This window comes from Magnolia sinica, chromosome 13 (assembly GCF_029962835.1).
Source record: "Magnolia sinica isolate HGM2019 chromosome 13, MsV1, whole genome shotgun sequence".
NCBI classification, from domain to species: Eukaryota; Viridiplantae; Streptophyta; class Magnoliopsida; order Magnoliales; family Magnoliaceae; genus Magnolia; species Magnolia sinica.
In genome coordinates this window covers 69,437,697-69,461,570 of record NC_080585.1, presented here as the reverse complement: position 1 = coordinate 69,461,570, position 23,874 = coordinate 69,437,697, and the positions used below count along the sequence as shown (strand labels likewise).

Here is a 23,874-nt window from a genome sequence, read left to right as displayed (position 1 = left end):
ATCCCGACTTCACACTCCAGTATGGTCATTCTATTCGCACCGCTTATTGCATGACATTCGCGGCATACGGCATTTTAGGTTACTGCATTTTTGCATTTATATGGCCTAGATACGGCTGACGCTATTCGTCAACCCATCAGGAATTGTATATTGCATCGCATCCTCAGCATCTGATATTTGGCTTTTTATGAGTCCTTATTTGCATAGCTGTTCTATATTGCTTACTTTGTTATCTTATGATTTATGATCTTGTCAGTATTTCTGCTTACTCTGATAATTCATGATCTTGTCTGTCTTTCTGCTTATTCCGATAATGTACGATTTATGGATTATCAGTATTTTCGGTATTGTATGATGATGTTATTGTATTGAATACTTGGCACTTACCTTGTGCACACAGTTACACCACCCTCTAAACTTTCTATATGCTTATGCATGATAGATGCGTGCAGATGATGATAGGTTGCAGCAGTGTTGAGCTTGGAGCGTGCAGTAGTCTTCTGGAGCTCGACTTTCAATTTATGTATTTCCCTTTCAATATCGTATTTAAACGTTTATATTAGTGGATATGTGATGATGATGTTGTCTTTGTAACTTGGGTATACTTGTGATTATGCTTATTACAAGTTAAATGTACAAAAAAAAAATCCTCCTTGTAGGATCCCAGGATCAGAATTTGGCGTATAAATGCTAGGAGCCGAGAATGGGGTATTTGGGATACCTTAATACAGATGAACAATGCAGTGTATGTATGAACAGTCCACGCACATGAAATATGTGTACGTGTGAACTGTGGCACATGGGAAAAGTGTCTGAACAATACATGTGTGAATAGTGCTAATGCATGGGGTTCACAATGTGACAGGACCACCTGTGGGACCCAACAATCTGATCTAATTGCATGTGGAGCCCATCAATCTTAAGTAGGTAGCAAATGATTGTGATCAAGGGGCTTGAATGCATCAATTCTCCCTCAAAATACTACTGCCAACAACCACGTCGCTAGAGCAACAGCTGAGGAAAATTAATCACAAGTGTATACATCCACAAACATCTTATAAACTCAGAATGTAGAATTTAAAAAATGAATAAGAGAAGCCAATAAAACTGCTATTCACATTTCTAGATAGAACACTCCTCAAATTCATTAAAAACATAACCAACCAAGATCAATGTCAAGGAGCATGATAAATAAATGTCATTACTCAATATAAAAAGATAACATAAAATCTTTCATATTTGACTTAGGACAGAAACTTCAGACCTTGGAAATAAAAGTCACATTGATGAAAAGGCTTTGATTCGGAGAGCAGGTTAGCTCGCAGAAAAAATTTAAAAAGTTCCTAAGACATGCAAGGCAACCTATAAGAAAAGGAATTGCCTACAAGCATAATCACATGATCCAATGAATGTTAACATGACGATAACCAAAACAGATGAAAAGCTTACATAAGATAACGTCACTACAAAAAATATAGTTATTAGGGGCGTTTTCATCACAGGCGGCCATAACAAACTGCCACTATAGATGAAATGTGGGGCGTTTTTAACTGGCCACCCATGTACAAAACGGGCCACCACCGCTGGTTTAAAAAAAAAAACCCAAAAGCCCTGTCCCCGAATCCAAAACGCACGCCCCATCCCCAAATATCCAAAACGCGCGCGCCTATCCCCAAATCCATCGCGCCTTCTTCTCCCACCTCTTTTCTACCAAAACCCTTCTCCCCTCCTCTCTCCTCCCCTACAATAACCTACCGAAAGTCTCTCTCTCTCTCTCTCTCTCTCTCTCTCTCTCTCTCTCTAATGTCTCTCGATCTCCATTCTTCCTCCAAGTGCGCCCCAAAACCCTCCTCTTCCTCTCACTCTCCACATCTCCCTCTCCTTCCATCTCTCTCGATGTCCCTCTCCCTCTAAGTGCGCCCCAAAACCCTCCTCTCCCTCTCCCTCTCCCTCTATCTCTCTCAATCTCCCTGTCTCTCTCGATCTGCATCTCCGTCTCCCTCTCGATCTCCCTATGTCTCTCCCTCCCTATCTCTCTCTCAATCTATCTCTCCCTCTACAGTAATGGCACATCCTCTCCAGCATCATCTTCACCACTCTAAGTGCGGCCAGCAGCCCCCGCCCTTCACTTCGTCCCCGACCATTTCTGGTAAACAATGGCACCAATGATCTAGTTGGTCTGGGTTTTTATAGATGTATGCCATTTATACAATGGATGCAGATATAGAATAGTCTTATCATTCATCATTTGTTGTGAATGTTTAAGGTGTGCACAACATGTGTTTGATGAAATGTCTCTGTTTTAACAATTTTCAATTTATATTTTCACATTGGTGGGCTCACTTATTAAATGGATTAGATTGCACACTCACGTGTTTACACATGTCTGAAGGTTCCACCTCAGATTACATTAGTAGGATAAAGGTGAGGTTGCTTTACCATACACATGTCATATACTTCTAATATGAACTGCCTAAGTAGTGGGACCTGCTTAAATAGGTTTTAGATGAAAATTCACACTAATTATAATCCTAACTCCTTGATTTAAGGCATCTAATGGAAGTTGTGTTTTCTACAGCTTTACAAGATGATTTGAGCTTTTGAAAACTTGCATGTCACCAGTTCTCGTTGGCAATTTTTAATTTTATTTTATTTTGTTCATGACAGGATCCAGAGTTGTCTGCTTTCTCCATTCTATTCAATGCGAATTGTGGTCTCTACACTTCCCTAAAAAAGCCAATTTTAAATGCAATGTGATGCTGTTTAAATGGGCTATGAATTGTATTTTCACCTTTTCAAAATTGGTTCTTGATCGCATTCACAACCATAAACATTGTAAAAAGGTAGAAACACTTCTACAAAACTTCCTTATAAATGGTAGGCAGTAGCTTAGAAGCATCTTCGATCTGTGAGTTTTGAAACTTCTGTATCATGGCTGCTAAAAGGACTGTCCTATTCTGTTTATATATATATAATCTATGAAACTAATTTTTATATTGGTTTCAGTACTTGGCCAGGCGATTTTAGATGTTACAACTCCAAACAAAACATAGTTCATTTACATGTCAACCATTCTAAACTCTCTCTTGCAAATACTTGCAAACGATTGCTGCATCTTGTCTCTCTAGTCCATAATAGTGATGGTCTAATCTCTTGCAGGTTGTGTTGTCATGGGCCTCTTTGGTAAAACTGTGCCTAAAACAGCAGGTACACTAGTTTTTGGAAGACATGGTCTTCAAGTTTTTCAGTTCATTTACTTTTGTTCTGCAATTTGTTTTCCTTCCAAGTTGCAACCCATTCCCATTTTTTTGATTGTTCCAGTGCTTTCTCATATGGCTTTTGGATGTCACCTAATCTCTATTTGTTTTTTGTCATTGCTGTAGAGAATTTTCGAGCACTTTGCACAGGTAAGCCAACACTGTCTGTCATTTTAAGTGTTAGGTTATTCCTTAAGTTTATGTTACACTGATGCAGATACTCAGATTTGGACTTCTTTTCTCATTACAAGAAGTTTCTCCTCAAAGCATTGTTGATATTGAAAATAGTCAGTTGTAGTCAGGATTCAAATTATCATTTGAACACCATACAATTTTTTTTTACAATACATTACCAATACCAGCACAATTCAATTTTATCAAACATTTTTATCATATTGCCCCATGGGTGTATCACAATGCATTCTTACAATACATTCTGCTATTTTGAGCCTTCGTTGCAATATGTGAACTGACGTTAACTGTAATACTGAGACTCTTAGTTGGACTATCTAAACATGTGTTGCTCCCACTTCAAATCAATAATTCTGCTATTTAGCCTTGGTTGCAATATGTGAATGGAAAAATCACTTTGTTTTTGGCCCAAGGGAGCCATTTCTCATTTTCTCATTGTCTTGCAAACTAAATTAGTAGTGCACAAGTGGCCATTATCATCAAGTCCCTGATTTTCATCCCCTTTGCTGACTTATCTACTATCAATTTTTCTGTGCAATATTTTAAACTATCATTTGCTTTCAAGTTCTTTATATTGCTTGAATGTCAGACTATCTATATCTATACAACTATCATAAAAAGTCAAATAAAATTTTAGACTTTTTAAAAATAATTATTGTTTCGGAACTTTTTCTTGATTAAAATGCTCCTTATGATAATTTTAAATCCAAATCCTCAGTTGTATTTGATTGAAATGGCCTGAAATATGCATCTTATATTTGAGAGCTTGTAGCAAAAAATGATGAAATTCCAAGCCTTGGGTGAGCCTTAAACATTAGGATCATAAAAAAGTGATCACCGACATCTTTTAACTATCCATTTAGATGTCCAACGTTTAAATGGTTTAGATCATTCTATTAATGTGATTTTAGTGTTGCAATTGTTATTTGGATTGTCTTGGAGTATCATCAACCTGCCATGTGTATAGTGGATTATTAGCCTAATGACACCTTTGTTATTTGTGAGCAATGCTCCAGCCTTCTAAAAATACATTTCATTTAGATTACACAGGAATCACATCATTTTGTTGATGTTTCAAAACATATTAAAAAAGTTTCCATTTACCTTCAAAAAAAAGGCTGCAGAACGCAAGAAATAACTACTTGGTTTTAAAATATACCCATTTATCTCCAAACCAGCAGAAGTTACTAATCATCTAACAAGTGGTCTCCTATATAGCTATGGTTTACATTCAACATAAAATGGACGAAAGATATAAACGATTTCAGATTGGATATCATCAAGCCAAAATCCCCTATATGGGCTCAGGCTGTTGTAGCTAAGTCAGTTTTTTTTCCTTGTATATGATAGAGATCTTCTTTACTGGTCAATGTCCTTTTCATTTGCTTGCTTTCATTGGATAAATAGATTCATTAAATATGGATGCTTTTGCCATTCCAGTCCTTTTTTGCATTGTTTTTTTTTCTTCTTGTTATCTATAGCCTTATACCAGCATACTGTTTTACTATGTTAAAGCGAATGTACTAGTGCGCACTATTCGTACTCTTGTATTATTTTTCCAAGTGGGTACATTTACTCTTTTTTCTCTTTTTTTGAGAGGTAACTTTAATTTTTTTCATTTAAGCAACTATTACTTCTTTTCCTACAGCCTTGGTATGCACATGGTATTGCTAAAGCCATATTACGTACTCTTGTATTATTGTTCCAAGTGTGTACATTTACTCTTTTTTCTCTTTTTTTGAGAGGTAACTTTAATTTTTTAAAATGTCATATTCATGTGGCTTATATTTCCATTGGGTGTAAGTAAGTGATGTTTTAAAATCTGGACGCGATTTGAACCCATTTTTGTGGGCAGTTTGGTCAAACTGGTCCTACTAATTAAGTCAAAGCAACTTTTTTTTTTCCATTTGGCAGAAAATAAATTAATTAAGTCAATGCAACTTTGAATTTTTTTTTGCCCGATTTTGTTTTGCACTTCACAATTGAGCAATATTTAAAAGCTTTGTTGGTTTTACAATCAGGCTTTGTGGTTGAAACCCGATGATCAGGTTTGCTTCATCTAGATTTATATGATCTTATTCATAGGTTGGATGATAAATAAACATTAAGAAACATTACACTAGGCTTTAGAAAGTCTTTAATGGTAGGGTGTTCAAATTGAAGTAGCTTGTCAGGAAACCTTTGCTTATGCCTTGCCTCAAAATCTTTTTTTATAACCTGATATTGGTGCAGGTACACTTACAAGTTGGGCCATATGTTATTCAATGGTTCGTACATTTGGAGTCAGAGTTAGTCATTATCAGAATTTAGTGTGTGGGGGAATATACCTGTCTGTTGCATATTTCTCTTTAATATTTGTGTGAGGCTATTTTTTCTAGGGTTCTTTTTTTCTACTATCTTGGTAATTAGCTGCTTATGATGGTACCTAATTCTGCTCGTCGGCAACTCTAAAATTCTAAGATGTTTTTAACCAGACAAGAATTCGCTGCTGTTAATTTACTTCAAAATTTTCTTTAGTTCAACATTTCCAACTTAAGAATTTCAAGGAGTTTTGGTTATTGTGCAGGTGCTAACAATTTAATACCAATGGAAATTGCTCTCAAGAATGCAAACAAGATCAAAGCGAATGAGAAATTTTCTGCCTATATAGTTATCCCAATGTGGCCTGAAGGTGCTCTGACAAGTGTTCCTACACAGAGGATTCTTTTTTGGCAGGTGATCTCCACCGACTGTCTTTGATTTTAGTTTTTATTAGGAATCTTGGATATCTTGAGAGGCTTTAGACATTGAATGGGAAATTTAATTTACGTTTTTTTTAAAAAAAAATTATAAATTTTATCATTCACCCTTTTGTACTTTGTATGATGTAATGTTTATTTATATGGAGACCTTTTGATTACTGCAGAATAAAACAATGCAAATGATGTATGACATAATTTATAAGGCCTTGGAAGAGGTTGGGCTCGAGAAAACATATGTGTCGTAAGATTATATGAATTTTTTCTGCCTTGGCAATCGTGAGGCTATAGATGGAACCAATGCTTCATGTGGAAGTCCTGCAGCAAACACTCCCCAAGTAATTCTTTTGTTCCTTAAGCATTTTTTGTAGTTTTATATTTCATGACCTTTTCTTTTCTCTTTTGTTTTGTGGGTAAGTTGGAATCAAGCCCATGACTTCATTCTCGTAGTCTTTCTCTTTACCACATGGACATTGGGTATGGTTTGAAACTTGGAGCTGAGACTCAGTATTCTACTGAGTCACTCAATTTTTCTAGAAACCAAGCACCGAATGATGCAGTAAACTCACTTTGTGGTCACGTGGTTTGATTCTGGCTTAATTATTGACTTGGTTAGGAACCAACTCAATCTTGAGTCAATTACGGATGCCTTTTTTAAAATCTATAGCACCCATGCCTGTACAAGGCATACCATCTACATGCCACCATATGTCCCAAGATGACAAGCAGGTGCAAGATCCAAGCCATCCCTCAGGTGGGTTCAGACAGTATGAAATAGTAGGTTTTATGGAGCTTGAATATACCATATTCAACATGAAAATCTGCATGATGCTAAATACTTATGCATTAGCTTGATTTTCCACTAGTATTGGCAAGATAATGTGTTGAATGAGTTGACAGAATTGCATGTTTCTCATCAGTGCTTATAGTGTGACGAATGATGTGAATGGTCATCATGTCATGTTGTATTGCTTCAAAAACTTTAAGGAACATGCTAAGGTAATTTCTGATGAAGGTTATCTGAATTATAACTATTTCTTTAGTAGTATTTTTCGATATCTGCTAATAGTATTTCTTTGCCTTGAGTAATAGGTGTTCCATATCTGTATTACTTGATATCTGTTAGTCTTGTTACCAAACAGGGGCTTGTCACACAAGTTCTGCATATCGATAAATATTTTTAATTGAAAACATTTGAAGCTATCTACCTTGTAGTTTGAAGACTTGCTTGAATGATCCAAATAGGAGTCTATTGAATTTTGGGCCGGGTTACTCTTGTCTACTTCACTGTCTTTTCATCTCTATTCTCATTTTAGTTTTTATGAAATCGGATTATTGGGTAATTCAAATTCTTGTCATTCAGTCATAGGGTTTTGATTGTTATGCAGATAGAGATTTAATAGTTAGACCGATGGAGATTTGATTGCAGGACAGCAGTTATAGGAAAGGATTAGTCAAAATAAATAGGAATTTGTGTGAAAGGATTAGTAAAGAATTAGTAGGAATTTCTATTATTGGCACTTTTACTGGCATTTTTTACAACTATTACCTATGTTTTTTTTACAGAGGAATAGTTCTAGTATTGGCGTTTCTCATCGCCTTTAACCAGCGTTTCTCATATCTTTAACGGCGCTTCGTACATTTTTAGCGGCGCTTTTACAGTTTTTACCAACAGTCACCAGAAGCGCCGGTAAAAGTTAAACTTTTAGCAGCGGCCATTAAAAACGCCGGTAAAAGGATGACCGCCGGTAAAAGGGACGACCGCCGGTAAAAGATTTAGTGACGCCCCCTTTAGCGGGACATGCCCGACCGCCGGTAATACTTGTACCGGCAGTTTTTAGAACTTTTATGGGCAGTTTTGGCCACCAGTAAAGCCCTATTTTCTTGTAGTGCATCTAAATAGAGGTAGGAAAAACCATTCCTAAAAGGGATGAGCTCGACCAAAAAAAAAAAAGGAATGAGAACTGCGTCGTTCTGGAAGTAGTCTAATAAAGAAAAGTTTTTCTCAATTTTATAACTTTCTACTACCTGAATATATTATGCCAAACTTCAAAATGATGAAACTCCACAATAAAAATTGAGCAGAATTACAGGCTAAGCACACACACCAAAGAAAAAATAATCTTGCCTAGTACTAAAAGTAGATTTAAAATTAGAGGGTTGTGAATGCTGAAAATTAGCGCCCACATTGATGGCGTATGTTTGTTTTAGTGGTGGGGGTGATTAGGCTAATTTGTGGATATTGGAGTCGCCACTAGCTAATTAATCTCGGAATCCCGCAGTCGGCTAGAACCCACAGAATACGTAAGGTTAGAAAAATCCGAAGACTCCTCTACCTTAAATTAACTCTTGGTCTACAATCCGAAATTTTGGGTAAGGTACCTCCGTTACAAAGAGGGAAGGTGTTAGACACCATCTCTACCCATACAAATGTACAATCTCTACTTAGTGTGGTAAGAAATCTCAAGGGATGAATGATATGGTCGGATTGGGACTAGGCACACATGCGTTTCTGATGTAGCAAGATCCGAGATTTCGGCAAGCCACAGAGCATACGTCCAATGATGTGTCTAAAGGGTGGATGTAATGATGCTTATGCCCAAAGATGAAAAAAAGTGGACTACATTGCTAGAAATTTCTGATGTGATAGGATCCGATGTACGGTAAGTCATAGAGCATACGTTCACTAGAGATCTAGAGAAGTAGGGAGGTTGAGAAGGGAATAGATGTCATGGTGAATGCTTGTATGTAGATGAGATGATCTTCGGCTTGCTCTTGAGTAGGCTAAGACATGGATTGTGTCATGATCAATCCGAGCTAGACTTGGGGATTGGGATGGTTGGGAAGGTAGGAAGGAGGCTAAGGGGATAGTTGAATAATCTGGACTTGGAGACTTAGGAGCTTCTTCTCACCCTCACTCTTACTCTCTTCTCTTCTCTCCCTTTCTCTCTCACACTTGGATTTGGAAAGTGAAAGTTGTTGTGTGAAATGTGAAGAGGAGAGGGCTATTTATAGCCTTTTCTGATGATAATGTGGTAATTGTTGGGCTTATGAAGGGTCAAACCTGACATGGCAGCTTGGGATTGGTTGAGGAGAGAGGAATGCCACGTGGCGTGCTCTCATTGTCTCTTGGGGATTGGTAAAATGGTAAATAAGGTTGGGGGGGGGGGGGGGTAAATCCATATGAAAGTTGACTTTAGGACGAGGGACAGCTGTTGCTCGGAGGACACACATATCTCATGCCCGGCAGTAATTGGATTACCGCCTGCGGTAGTCAGACTACCGCCTAGGCCTGGTTCGGGTCGGGCCTTGACTGGTGGGTTTTATCTGATGTTTCGCTTTGTCCAGTAGTCCAACTTTTCGGACTTTTAAGCTCAAATGGGTGTGCTTTGGCTTGAGTGGTGGCTCATGATGGCTCGAGTCAGGTTTTTTATTGGATCAGGGTTTAGTTTGGATTAGGATTTTGGTATCAGGGTTTGGTTTGGATTAGGGTTTTGGGATCAAGGTTCGGTTTGGGGTTAGGGTTCAGTTTGGGGTTAGGGTTTGGTTTGGGTTTAGGGTTTGGTCTGGATTAAACCATGGTTCTTGGATTGTCTTAGCTTTCTCAAGATATTAGCCTGGATAGGGTGTCTACAGATGCCCCTCTTTGGCAAAGGTTACGAGCAACTAAGCACTAAAGCGAGTGAAAACCCCACCCTTCTGGTCAGAAAAGGTAGTGGTTGGAATCTATTGCATGTCATTGTATCATTGTCAGTCGACTATTTGGAAAATAGATAACTCGCACATATCATGAGAGTCGAGGAAAATGTTGTAACTGTTTCTGTGCATTCTGCGGCATTACGGGTCACCAATCACAACTTTTTCACGTCAGATTGTTAATAGAATTGGAGGGTAAGTCTGAAAAGTAGGATCTTTACGCGTTCTATAGCTTTACAAGGAATCTTGTACTGTCTGTTTCCTTTACTACGTAATCACCCCAGGAATACTTGTTCCGTTTGATAGTCAAATTGGTTAGCTGCCTTGTGCATTCTGCAGCCTTATGGGGAACTCACTACACCGACTTGGACTCGATCAGACTTTCCAAGCATCCTGGACTAGGTATGTGCAGGTAATCTTTTACCATTTAGTCTGCTGATTTTGATACTTTGGTTACAATGGATTGTCTTCACTTTGAGTTTGATTATTCTTTCCAGAGATAGATCAAATCATTTTTACTTACATTCATCTCGTACGACTGTCCAGATATTAAAATCGGGTCAACCATACTTGTATCATTTACAGATTCGATCATCCTCCGGGGAAACTGGAAGGGATCAAATCTTATTTCGCTGTTTGCACTGACCGCAACTGGAGAATATAGAAGATTCCTCAGTGTACTGCGTGCCACGTGCATTTTTTTTAAGTTTTTTGCTTGAAAACTATCCTCTTTGGAACTAGACTCCTTCGAGATTTTATTTGAAAATATTTTTGGATTTTTTGAAAAATATCTGTTCGATCTCGCAGGAGGGCGTCGTCATTCGGTTTTATTGGACGGTCCAGATCAGATAGCCAGATGGCCTCCACTAATAACTTAATGGGGCATTAGCTATGATTTATTGCAATATCCTTGGTGTTTTTCTCTTGATAATTTCATTTTTTCAGTAATTTATCATTTAGTTTATCACGATTCCCAATTTCTCTTGAGATATTAGAGCCTTCTCATGAGAGAATCTCACTTTTCAATTATTTTTTTGTTTAACTTTAACCAATGGATACAATGGTCGCCTGGTCATCCCATCAACTCAAGGGAGACAGGCACGCTGTCCCAAGGGAATCTAGCCAGGGGCGGTAGTCTATCTATTGCCGGTCGCCTGTTTTGTCCAACGGTCCAGTGCGAGCGCTGGTCCGGTCGTTGCACCCCTCCTTCCTATATCAACTCCTCTTAATTCGATCCAGGGAAGCTATTGTGGCTCCCTGGAAGGTCTTGGGTGTGGATTTTTGTTTCTTTTGTAGCTTTTCCTTGTCTTTCGTCCTTCATTTTTCAGGTGGTTGATCAGTGAATTTTTGTTGTTTTAGCTGGACCATTTGTGGGGTGCTTGGAGGACCCACTTGTAGCCTTGGATCTTTTCTTTTTTTTGGGCTTAGGAAAACTATGATCAGGACCACTGATCATTTTTTGCTTGATTTCCAGCCATTAAATCTTACTGAAAATTCCTGATTTAGACGAAGGATTGCTGGATTCCTTTTTTTTTTTTGTAGTTTAGAGGGGAGTGTGATAAGAAAGGGTGCCCCACTCTCATGATCTTTTTGTTTTTTTCTTTTTGGTGTTTTTTTTTTGTGTGATGATATGGACCGTAGGATGGATGATATGGGGTCCACTTGAACATTCTGATGGTGTGGATCTTGATGGTGGCCATCATTTGTGGAGTGGATCACATTCTTCTTCATGATTTTGGCCATGTATGGAATTGGTTTCTCAGGTAGGCCCTGGATCATAGATTGGGTATATGGGCCTTATCTAGACATATGAGCCATGGGCCATGAAATTGGTCTTTGTGAGGAATGGGCCTTGCCCTGGACAATGGATTTGGGCTTTTGGGCCTTGATGGATTTTTAGGCCTTTTAATTTGTTGGGTTCATTGGACTTTTAAAGTTTGGGCCCATTAGGCCTTGGGCTTTTAGGCTTGGTCCTTGGACTTTTGACTTGGGCCTTTGACTTTTGACTTGGGTGTTGGGCTTTGACTTTGACTTGGGCCTTGGGCTTTGACTTTGACTTGGGCCTTGGGCTTTGACTTTGACTTGGGCTTTTGACTTTGTAGTGAGAAGGATACTTACCTGTGGATCTTGCTTGTGCAAATGCCTCGCCGCGGTAGGAATGAGGCTGGTCCTTCTAGTCCATCAGCTGATCCATGTTTCGTACCCCGAGAGGCTCGACACCTGTTTGACGTGGCTCGGGAAGGTGGTGCTCCTGCGATCTTGAGGGGGCGTGGAGTTAGGACTCATTGCCCAGATTGGTTTGAGGATCCACAGCCTCTATTCTTTGATGTATTGGAGCGCACTCGTTTCGCTCATCTGTTCCGAGTTCGTCTGAGTAAGGCGAACATGTCCCTCTTGTTTATGTTGACAGATCAGTGGTATGCAGAGACTCATACTTTTCAATTACCCTTCGGGGAATGGGGGATCACCCCATATGACATTTATATGCAGTTGGGTCTCAGGTATGATGAGGGATCCATTCCATTTGAGGAAGATCTCCCAATACCTTCTGTCGATGATAAGATAAGCCTGTTAGGGATGATGCCGGATCCTTCTGATTTTTTTGGCCATCGGTTCAAACTACTCTAGCTATCCACAAATTTTGCCTGGCGCATTCTTGAGACCGAGGCTGCGGCCGTTGTGAAGGCCCGCACCTTGATATTGTATACTAGGGAGCGATGATCTTTTGTCACAGGAATGAGATGGTGAGTTCCTGTCTATTGTCACTTGTGGCCGATATCACTTTTCCCATGTAGTACAATTGGAATGTGGCTCTCGTTGCCCATTTGTATGATGGGCCGGATAAAGCCAGTCACTACATCAGTAGGTCTTTGACTGGTCTTTATCTGGTCATCGAGGTCATCAATCTGTCTCCTCAATTCCTCCATTTCACATGGAGGCATGCAATACGTGGGTAAGGAAATGGGTGTCACACTAGGCACCAGGTCAATAGTAAAATCGTTCTCGCGCTGAGGAGGTAATTCAGGTATCGTCTTAAACACTTCCCAGAAGTCCTAGACTACAGGCGTGTTTCCAAGCATTGGACCATTATGATCTTTCAACAAGGCAGAATAGCAAAGGACCCGGAAGGGGCAACTGACCTGAACGGGGAATGTGAAGGTCATGTTTTTGGGTCCATGTGCCGTCACCAGTTGGGTCTCACAGTCGATCTCGGCCCTCATTTTAGTAAGCCAATCCATACCGAGGACGACGTCAAAATGGTATATCGATGTGACAATCAAGTCAATGCATATCATCTTGCTACCTAAATCTATCAAGAAACCCTCACACAACTTAGTGGCATCTGTAAAAGTTCCTGCTGCTGTGATAACTCTCACCCCAACCATAGGGGTCGTATTCAGCCCTAAGCACTTGACCGTAGAACATCATATCATCGAAATAGTGGACCCGGTGTCCACCAACAGAAATACGGGTGTACCTTAGATGTGGGCAGTGACCTCGAAGGCCAAAGGTACTGTGGTTGCTGACTAAGATGCTTCAGTTGCAAGTGCATGCACTCACGCCTGCTGAGAGCGGTTCAGCTGCGGTACCGTAGGCCATTGAGGCGGCCTAAATCGAGATGCAGGTGGCGCCGATCATAGAGGTGGAGCTGTGATGGCCTGAGGTAATTGACGGTTGATCCTCTGAGGAGGTGCAAAACCGTTATCCCTCATCTTAGTAAAGCAGTAGGTATCTGTATGGCCCGACCTCTTGCAGTAGGTACACCACAAATTCGATCGCCTCATCAGGGCTGGTGGAGCCGTAAGTCTAGGAGGCGAGTCTGCATGGGGCCTCGTACCGAGAAATGGTCTGCTCGGCAAATCCGGTCGAGGCTTAGGAACCATAGGCACACGTGCACGGGACAGCCTGTCCTCATCCTGCTAGCTCACAGAGACATGCCCACTAGCTCGGCATAGTTGGATATGCTAGCGTAACACATGTTCGAGCGTATCTCGGGTCACAAACCCTTAGAAAACTGTCGCATTCACATCGTCTGGTCTGCTAATATCAGGAGAGCATATCTAGCCAGCTCCGTGAGCCTATTCTTATACTCTGCCACTGTCATCCCTTCCTGATGGAGGTGAAAAAATTCACTCTCCTTCTCATTACGATACGTGAGGAGAAAGTACTTCTCATGGAAGCGTTTCTCAAAAGTTTCCCACGTCCATACGTAGCCAGCAGCCACGGTTCGAAGGACGTTGTCCAACCAGAGACTGACTTCCTTCTCGAACATGTATGTGACCAACTCAACCTACTCTGCCTCAGTGTAATGTCGCGCTTCAGCATCTTAGAGATGTGGCTAAGCCAATACTCGGCCTCCTCGGGTTTGTGAGTACCCGCAAGCGTAGGAGGTTGGAAGCACTGTAATCGCTCAAATAAGCCACTAGCACTCATATTTCTAGCAGGCTGCACTAGTGGTGCAAGCAGGACCGTGTGTATGTTCTGGGCAATGGCCCCCACAATGGTGGCCAAAAACTGTTACTACTGCTGCATCAAGAGCATTATCTGTTCCAACCTATTAGGAGGAGGAGCCGACTGAGGCACATGAGGCGTCGAAGTAGACGCATGGTTCTGCTCAGGAACCGGTGGTGCAACAAGTGTTAGCCCATTAGTGGGGACAGTGGCCGGCTGAGAATCCAGCATAGTCTCGTGATCCAGGCCCAAACTGGGGTCCGTATGGCTATCACTAAGGAGAGGTGCCCCGTCAATCGAGTCACCAAGTGTAAGACGTGTCGTAGTCCGAGTGGCCTTGGGTGGCATTTTCTATATACAAAATAGGGTGCAACCCATGTCAGATTCAGCATAAGAACATACACTCATCCACACATCATTCACATTCCAAACCAGAAGAAACTTCATGCATTTCATTTACCAAAATTGTCATAATACATGAGATATAGATTCACATGAGTCATGATAGAAGATGCATGTGAGCTAATTTAAACAAGCTTTAAACACTAAACATACTAATGACCAAACAAGTCTACTAAGGCTAGTGCAAAGGAAGACTAACAATAAAACAAACTAAGAGATGACTACACTTGTGACTAGTCGTCTGAATCTGGCGATGGTGGAGGAGCACCCTTGTCCTGTAGACAACACATGATAGCCCTCAAGGTGCGAGACACTTTGCTAAATTTTTACTTCATGAAGGCCTGATTCTCTTCTAACTTGGCTTAGGTCTCTTTGACCTCCTGTCGCAGGGCAACCTGGCCCTCCTCGATCTAAACCAAACGGGCTTCTAAAGCAGCCCGATCACTGTCGCGCTCATGTGTAGCAGGAGGAGAGCCCTGATCAGTGTCTTGGGCCTCCTCTTCTTCCTCTTTCTGCTCTTCCTCTTTCTTGCTTTCTTCCTCTATCTCATCTCTGCCTTCTTCATCACTCTCTTCCTCTTCACTTTCTGTTTCATCTTCACTCTCATCGAGTCGGGCTTGATGTTGTCGTGGCCCAATATTTATGTTGTTGAGAGTGGTGTCGTTGATGAAATGGATCGGCGTAGGAATTTCTGTGCCAAGTTTGTAGCCGAATTCACGAGCAAGTTTGCATATGAGTCGGCCGAATGGGAGTGAAATGGTTGTCCTAAGCGAGCATGCGGTCTGAACTATCTGTAGTAGTACATACGTAGGCAGGCACAAGTTGTCTCCCTGCCCAACTCGGTATAGGAAGTCTACCATCAGACGCGTACATTCGCTGCGATATTTTCATATAGGATACACATTAAGTGTGAAGATGTGGTGGAGCAGGCGGAAGTCAGGAGTCATCTTGGATGCCAGAAGACAATTGCCTGGATTCCAGTGGACCAGTCGGCCACAAAGAAATCACGTGCGGTGATCCCTTTCACGCGACTCCTGAGGTTCTTCTCGCTAACATGAACCTCTCCACGCAGCATCCCCATGATTCAAGCTATCAAACCGACATCAATTGTGGCTTCCCGCCTTCTCACGGGAATTTTGAACTGTAAAGGCTCCAGCGATGGCCCTCGAATATGGGCGTAGAAGGCTCAGACAGTGCTCTCGTTCGTACGTGACTTGCCCTCAAATATAGGATCCCATCTGGTTTCCAACAGGCAATCCATTGCCGAATAAAGTCCAAAGATTTTCTCATCCACGTGTGCTTCAAAAAGAACCCTACGGCCTCGAAACCTTCCATGTGACATATCCACCAATAGAGCTCTTTCAAGGGGAGCCTGGGGATCAAGATCCCGCTTCGTTCTTATCTCCCGATCGACGCTTGTACTTGCTGTGGTGCCTTTCTGCCTCCTTGAACGGGTAGGGCGGCTAGGCCCGGCTTCATCTGTGGAAGCCCTCTTCTTCCCCATGAGAGAAAGAAGTGTGGAAGTGGAGAAAATCGTTGCCACGAGCTCAAAAAGAGCCATTTGAGCGAAACAAGATGGAGGGATAGAATGGGTTATTGGACTTTGAGATTTTTAAGACACAAAGAAGTGTTTGTGTGCTCAAATGAGAGGGATTAAGGGAGATAGGTGGTTGTAGAAAATGGATTTGAGAGAATGGTGGAGGTGGTGCAAGAAAAAGGAAGAAGATGAGATTGGAGGGGTGATTTGAAAGAGAAAAATGAAGATTTAAGAGATTTGAAAAGCTTGGAGTGGGAGGAATGGAGGAAAAGAACCAAATGGAAAGAATATAAGGGGTCCCACACGTTTTCGTGGGGCCCACAGCCATGTACATGTGCCGGCCCGACAGGCTCAGACGGCGAGGCCTCGTCGATCCGGTGATGACATCGCCGGTCACTGGACCTTGGGGCGAGGGCTCATGCCAGGGGTGATGCTATCCCCCCCAAGGGTGTCGTATGTGTGCGGGGTCCACTTTGGATCCCCCCGATTTGCACCATTTAGGCCCCTGAGTCTGTTTGAGGCGTTTCGGGTCCGACCTCGCGCACATTCACGTTTATCGGGTTGTTTGAGTGTGGAATAGGCTGAATTATGGTTTAAACCTGTCGATTGACGGTCTGGAAAAGGATCGAGGCCATCTCGCATGATCGCAGATGCCCACGGGTCTAATTTCAACAGTCAGTTTCACCTGTCGGTGAAACTGGGAATCCTACGACTGTTTCTACATTTTATCACTCCCTCCTAGATCAAAGTACGTCAGTGTGCGTCATGTGTCTATAACCCAGGCCCAGTTTAATCTAAATCATGCTCTGATACCAACTTGTAACGCCTTAAAAATCAGGGGTTGAGCAGGAGCCCAACTCTCGAGTTTCAACGCATCACTTATGCAACATAGATAATGATGATTAAATGTTGTTTATATTAGCACATTAAAGATGAATGGGATTACACTAAATCAGCATATCATACTCCATGGATAATTAAATTACACAAGCGGAAGATTATGACAAGTATATAAAGCATATAAGTGAAAAATCCCCAGAGTATCAACATGTCGCCAGGTTAAATAAATTACATGTATAGTTTCAAAATATATAAAAGGATGAAGTGTAATGTCATTTATTCATATACTTGTAGCCCCGATGCGTAACTCCAGCTTTACATAGACCCGTCAGAGAGTTGTATGTAGGAGAACTCCTCCTCATCATCATAGAAGACAGGCTCCATCTCATAAGCCTCGTCATCACCTAAAACTATAACAGAGTTTAGTTGGTGTTTTAGAACACCGTCCCAAAGTGGGAGTGAGTGATCAACTCAGTGGAGCTATAAGGCAAAGGTTAACTTGTTATCAATTCAGTCAAGCAGTAATGATAAAGCAATACAACAAGCATTCCTAGGTACTCTGATTAATGCAAGGATTATATGTGTTAATGATGCATGCCCTCGCCTACACTCCCTCTGCGACATCATCTCACAATCACGGCATGCATCCCTTTCACTATGCTCAACTACTACACCAAAGGCACATGCAATGCGGTGTATGATCATGATTAGCTAAGTTCTTAATTAGTCTTATTCATACAGTAGGTTGGGAAGCTAAGACACCTCCCTTTATATCATTTACCCAAACAATGATCCATCTAGGGTCGTCAATCCTAGTTACTCACATACGATGGCAGTTCCAAGTCGCTACGGAGAGGCTCATCACCTCAGCACAAGCTTGGTTTATAGTTGAAGTTACTACGGAAAGGCTCGTCACCTTAACGTAATCCTAATGTATACTCGAGGTCACTACGAGAGGCTTGTCACCTGATCGTAGGCCAACAACTCGAATACAGTGTCCCATACCACCATATTCGGCTCACGAGTTTGGTTTACTCACTGGACACTACGGGGAGGCTCGTCACCCCAGCGTAGGCCGACAGCTCGACCACGGTGTCCCATACCACCATACCTGGCTCATGAGTCTTAACGGATCATGGTACCAAGGTTAAACGGGCTTTTCACTGGTAAGTTGGTACCTTAGATTTAAACAGTAACGTCCATATAAGGTAAATATACATTAGGTCAATCGGTTTACTTGATAAGCTCGACTAGTACGAGCGTACGTTGAATTAATCGATATGGAGCACATACACACTTCTTGTGGCCTAACCACTGTCGATAATCATCGTATGACTCGGATTCATTGAACGTGTCCGTGGTGGCTAAAATAGTTTGGCCACCGATCGTAAACCATTATCGATTGCCTGGACTACATCGTAGCCCCAATCACACTCCAAACAATAGTATTCATATGTAATAGTTAAAAACTACATGTAACAACCAATCTAAATATAAATCTCATTTGAGCATTTCAACAAACACATAGTGTACATGTTATCATACATAGACATTTCAACCATAAAGCACGTAGTAGTGATATAGGTTACATAAAGGAAACTGTAACTTTAGATAAGGGAATTGAGAATCTTATCTCAACACCTTCATTACACACATTTCAACAAGCATTTTCTCATTCAGGCATTTTATCAAACACTTAGACTACACATATCACATACATGTAATAAATTTGTTATAACGTATATTATAGCAAATCCTTTCACAAAAGAGTTGCCACACGTACAACAATCATGTATTCCTAAACAACAATCATGGTAAACACAAATCATAATTCCATATTCATACAAACATTTAAACAAACATATGTAATGCATTATTTTCAATATAGTTCATATATGTATGTAATACGTGGAAACATTATATCTAAGCATATGTGATAGCAATCAAGTCAGTCATAAATCATTAACTAACATTAAAAGCCTTGAAAACCATAACTTAAATGTTTATAGTCCGCACCTTTCACCGGTAAACTCGTATCGAACTCAGTTTGAATACTAAGTCTTCGTCTACGGCACAATGGCAACCTATAGCATAAAATAGGTTAGCTATTTCATCATTTACTTTATCTAGATACCTAAAATAGGTTAGGGTTAGGATTTTTTACCCAACAATGGAATCGGAATCGCCGGTGTAGCGACACGGGTAGGATGATTCAGCGCGTGGAGTGGTGGGATTGAACCCCGGTGACAAACCACAACTCTCTCTCACTTCTCCTTACTTTCTCCTTCTCTTTTCTCACTTCTCTCTCCAAGGGTTTGAAATTTCGTATGGAATGAGAGAGGGGTGGGTTAAGGCCCTTATATAGGCGCAAAACTGATGTCAATGGCCTCAGGACCATGGTATATTTAGGTTATAGCCAAAAAGTGGCTGTTTCGGGCCAATAGAGCTCATCTGGAGGCCCTTTTTCTGCATACAATCCAGAGAAAGTTCTCTGGCAATGAATCTATGCCGGGTTAAGTTCTCAGTTCGATCAGATTTACGGATCGACCGCAGAGGACCAGTTTCAGTTCAACGGTCATCATTACTCGATAAGGGCCGCAAGTACACTGACATGTGTTGAAAATTTTCCCTAATCCGAAGGTGTAGTTGGGTCAGAATCTGACGGTCTGAAACTTTAAATTTGGCCCACAAGCGAGCAGCCCAATTCACTTAAGTTTGAGTTCAGTTTCTAAAGATATTCGCTTTTCTCACACACTTCGCTCCGGGCTCAAATTGTGCGTTTCTGGATACTGTTGGGACTTGATTTTCGAGATGTCAAGCCTAGTAAGGCAGTCATAATTGTATAGTTTTGCGGTAATCGGACTTTCGACTCGTGGTCCAGGTCCGATACGGAGTTTCGTATGCTCCCGAGAGCAACTGGGTTTTGAGATTGACCCTAGGTTTTTAGGCAATGTAGCGTTGGCGATTCTACTAGCTTTAGGTCTTACAGATCATATAGAAAGTGGTTCAAGCTAATCTACCGATTAATTCAGCTTAGTACTTAATTAATTTTTATCTAATTTCTAAAGGATTCGATCCTTAGTGATTTCTGCCTGAGGTGATACTCGGGTCTTTGTACGGATTTTTCCAAGACGTTATAATGCTTTATATATTTATCACAGTCTTCCACTTGCGTAATTTAATTATCTCTGGAGTATGATATGCTGATTTAGTGTAACCCCATTCATGTTAAATACACTAATACGGATAACATTTAATCATCATTATATATGTTGCATAAGTGATGCAACGGATCTCGGGAGTTGAGCCTTTGCTCGACCCTCAAAATTCGGGGCACTACAGTAGTCGTAGTATGATATTTCTCTTCATATGAATGAGTTGGATTGCCCATTATATAGAACAAGTATGAAATATGAAGACCCCACTTTGGTAGGCTTTTCCTTATGCGCGAAGTTATCCTGTCAAGGCCTACCAACTCCTTATAAATCTGAATCTTTCGATTTAACCACTTCTTTCCGTCCATCGCAACTCAAATTTGGACCACACTCTAGTCTCATATGACTACGAGGTTATACAAAATTTAGGCCCTGATTTATGATCCTACACCGTTGAAGGTTGAAGTCAGTTCCTTCATTTTGGTACAAAAGGTGAAATTTTAGATTTAGATTTTTTCCACCATCGATTAACCACTAATTTTTAGCCAACCGTTTTCCTATCCTAACTACATGTTTTCTCCAAAATTAGGCCCTAATCATTAAGTGTGGACCGTTAATTGAGATCAAGTTTGTTTCGGCACCCGTTAGAAGAATTTTCAAGATAAGTCAATTTAAATTTCAGATCACCAAAAAAATTATATACCCCGGCTCTATTCAATGACCCTGACACAATGGATAAATTAGATTTAAAGAAAGAACATCTGAAAAGGGAAAATTGGAGAAACCCAATCCAAGTGGGATGTGAAACACACCCCTCTCACATGCCCACTCTTTTTAAAAAGGAGTGTGTGTTCCCCTCTTCACTCACACGCCCAATCTCCTAACGCCTAAGGAGAGAGAGGGAGAGAAAGAGAGAGAGAAGCCTAAACGCCCTCTTCCTTCTCCATATGCATGGTGTCTCCCTCTTACTCAAGTGATGTCGTGATTCATATAGAAGCTTTCCTACATGAATATCTACCTAGGGTTTAGATTTAAAGCTAAGGTGAGGGATTCCTTTAAGTTTACATTAATTTGAGTTGATATGATCTATCTTGCCTTTTACATGCTTTCATGTTACTATGATTCTCTCCATGCAATTATTTAATTTACCACCAATAATTATTTATCCTTTGAAAATTATGGTATGATGTTAATTATGTGTGATCTTTATTAATTTATATGGGGGCAATGGATAAAAGCCTTGCCCTTACCTTTACCAATTTTTTTGAATTAGCCCTTGCTACTCTCATCTTCTGTTGCGTTAGCCATTACTACTCTCCTCTTTTGTTGAGTTAGCCATTGCTACTCTCCCATTTTATTGAGTTAGCCATTACCACTCTCCTCTTTTATTGAGCTAACTTATTATTACTCTTCTCCTTTATTATGTTAGCCTTATGCTACATCCGTTTATGGCTTGGGCATGTGTCTTAGAATTCCAAAACTCCCATAATTCAACTTATTTCTTTTTTAATGTAAGTGATGTGTTAAAAGTATCACAATTAGTGATTCAAATATTTATCGTATATGTAATGCGTTATGGGCAGCGGCCCTCTTGGTCAGCACATAATTCCATGGGTTGGTTGGTGTGGTGCACAATCGATATAAGTAACTCGCTATGCATGTTACATCACTTTTCGGAATTAGATGTCGCAAATAGTCGCTCCATAAATACATCGTGTTATGTAAATCCCTCAACCGCGATATTGTGTTGCCTTTAGATGTTCACATAAATCCACATTAACATTGGACATGCTGGCGAATATCCATAGTTATGGGATGCGGGGCAAGTCAAATTTTCTATGAATTATATTCCACATTATGATGATTACTACGTATGATGAGCCGTACATACTTTGTTAAGCATGCATTTATGTAGATTTGTTACGCATGTTGATACCTCTCGTAGTGGTGGAGTACAAGACGTATTATAACCCTTATATTACTTATAAGAATCTTTTAAATTATTGTTAATTTTAAAGGATAACCATCACTATGAGTAGGGCATTGACTCTCTCCAACTGTACAGATGATGCAGGTGATGTATAAATTGAAGACTCCCCTATAGAAAATTATACTGAATGAATAAGAAAATAGTTTTATATTTTCGCTACTAACTCGATAATGTAATAAACTCTCATTGAGAGGGCATTTGATAATTTGTTGAATTCTTTTACTCTAATGAAATAATAAATACAGTCGATTTTATTCTCATGAATGATTACCTTCATGAATGTAACTGGATGTGGATCTAAATGAAAAAAATATATATTATGCGATTTTTAAAGCATCCAATTTATCATTATTAACACCCAGAATTCTTGAGCACAAATATGTACTCGGGTCAAGGAAATTTTGAGATGTTATAACATGCCTTAATTTTCCTTTTCAACTAATGCATTTGCATCTCTCGTCTCTTCAGATTATGTAACAAAATCATGTTTGGTTATGAGAGACAGTCCATTCACTTTATAACTCTTGGGTTAGTTATCGTTCCCATAGGGCCATAGGGGCCACTGATGAATTGTGTGGCTTGTTGCGATTCCGTTTCGACAAGGTCGTCTCTCACCGAAAATTAATGTGATTTCTCTGCATAACCCTTACTGATCAGCTATCCTTCCAAGAATTTTAGTTTTGTTGGAATAATACCTTATCGTAATCTTGATTGAGTAATCGCATACGCAATAACCACTTCATCCGGGACCACGTGTAGATTGGCGCATTCATCTGTCTCGTCCGCTCGAATTGAAGTTGTTCCCACCAAATCCAAGCTCTACTCTTCAACTTGTAAGCTACAAGTTTAATTAACTTTCTTCTCTTCCACAATGTTCATGTAGTCAAAGAAACGTTTGAATCCAAGTAACCAATCGAGGAAGTCCTTGAAGTGGAGTTGGCCGTAGAAACTAGGAAGATCAACTTTCATCTTGAATTCTCGAATCATTCGATCTATCTGACCAATGTCTCGTCCGGGATGTTGCGGAATCATGTCACTAGATCCCACCTTTTCTTGAGTGATCATGTAGTTCATTATCGACATCATCTTACGATTATTTTAATTATGAGTTCCAATGCCCATTGGGGATGGATCATCGCCATGAATACGGAACTGCCCTAAGGCCTCCGTCATGTGATCGATGACAGCTACAACCCTTACATGACTTGCCGATTCTCTTGTTGTGCCACTTCGAAAGCCATTGTCATTAAAGGTAAATTCTTCGGAACACCATCCATGGGAATGTTGCCCGACCTGTTGTTAGAAGCCATAGATCCGCGAAGAAAGCCTAAATTTGATACCAACTGATGTAGGGATAGACGTGATGAAGTTGAGCACCGTCTTCATTAGATCGTTTTTCTAGACTCCTCACAAAGATTCCTCGAATCCACGATAGAAGAAAATTAGAATTTAATTTTTAATCATTTCAAAAATAAATTGATTGATAATTGACTGATCTATATATGTCCTTGTTACACTAAAAAAAAAAACTACTCGTAATTACCAAAAGTAACAAAATTCTACCTCTAATAAAAATCCTAATTCTAGTAAAACTCTCCTAAAGCTTAATTTCTAA

General features: G+C 40.4%; 1 long non-coding RNA gene across 1 annotated transcript; it reads left to right on the top strand.

Moving 5' to 3' along the window:
* Window positions 1-1,677: 1,677 nt before the first annotated feature.
* LOC131222277 (uncharacterized) lies at window positions 1,678-4,055 on the top strand. Its single transcript, XR_009159974.1, has 3 exons — window positions 1,678-2,149; window positions 3,160-3,207; window positions 3,384-4,055. It is a non-coding gene; the product is annotated as an uncharacterized LOC131222277 (long non-coding RNA).
* The last annotated feature ends 19,819 nt before the right edge of the window (window positions 4,056-23,874 follow it).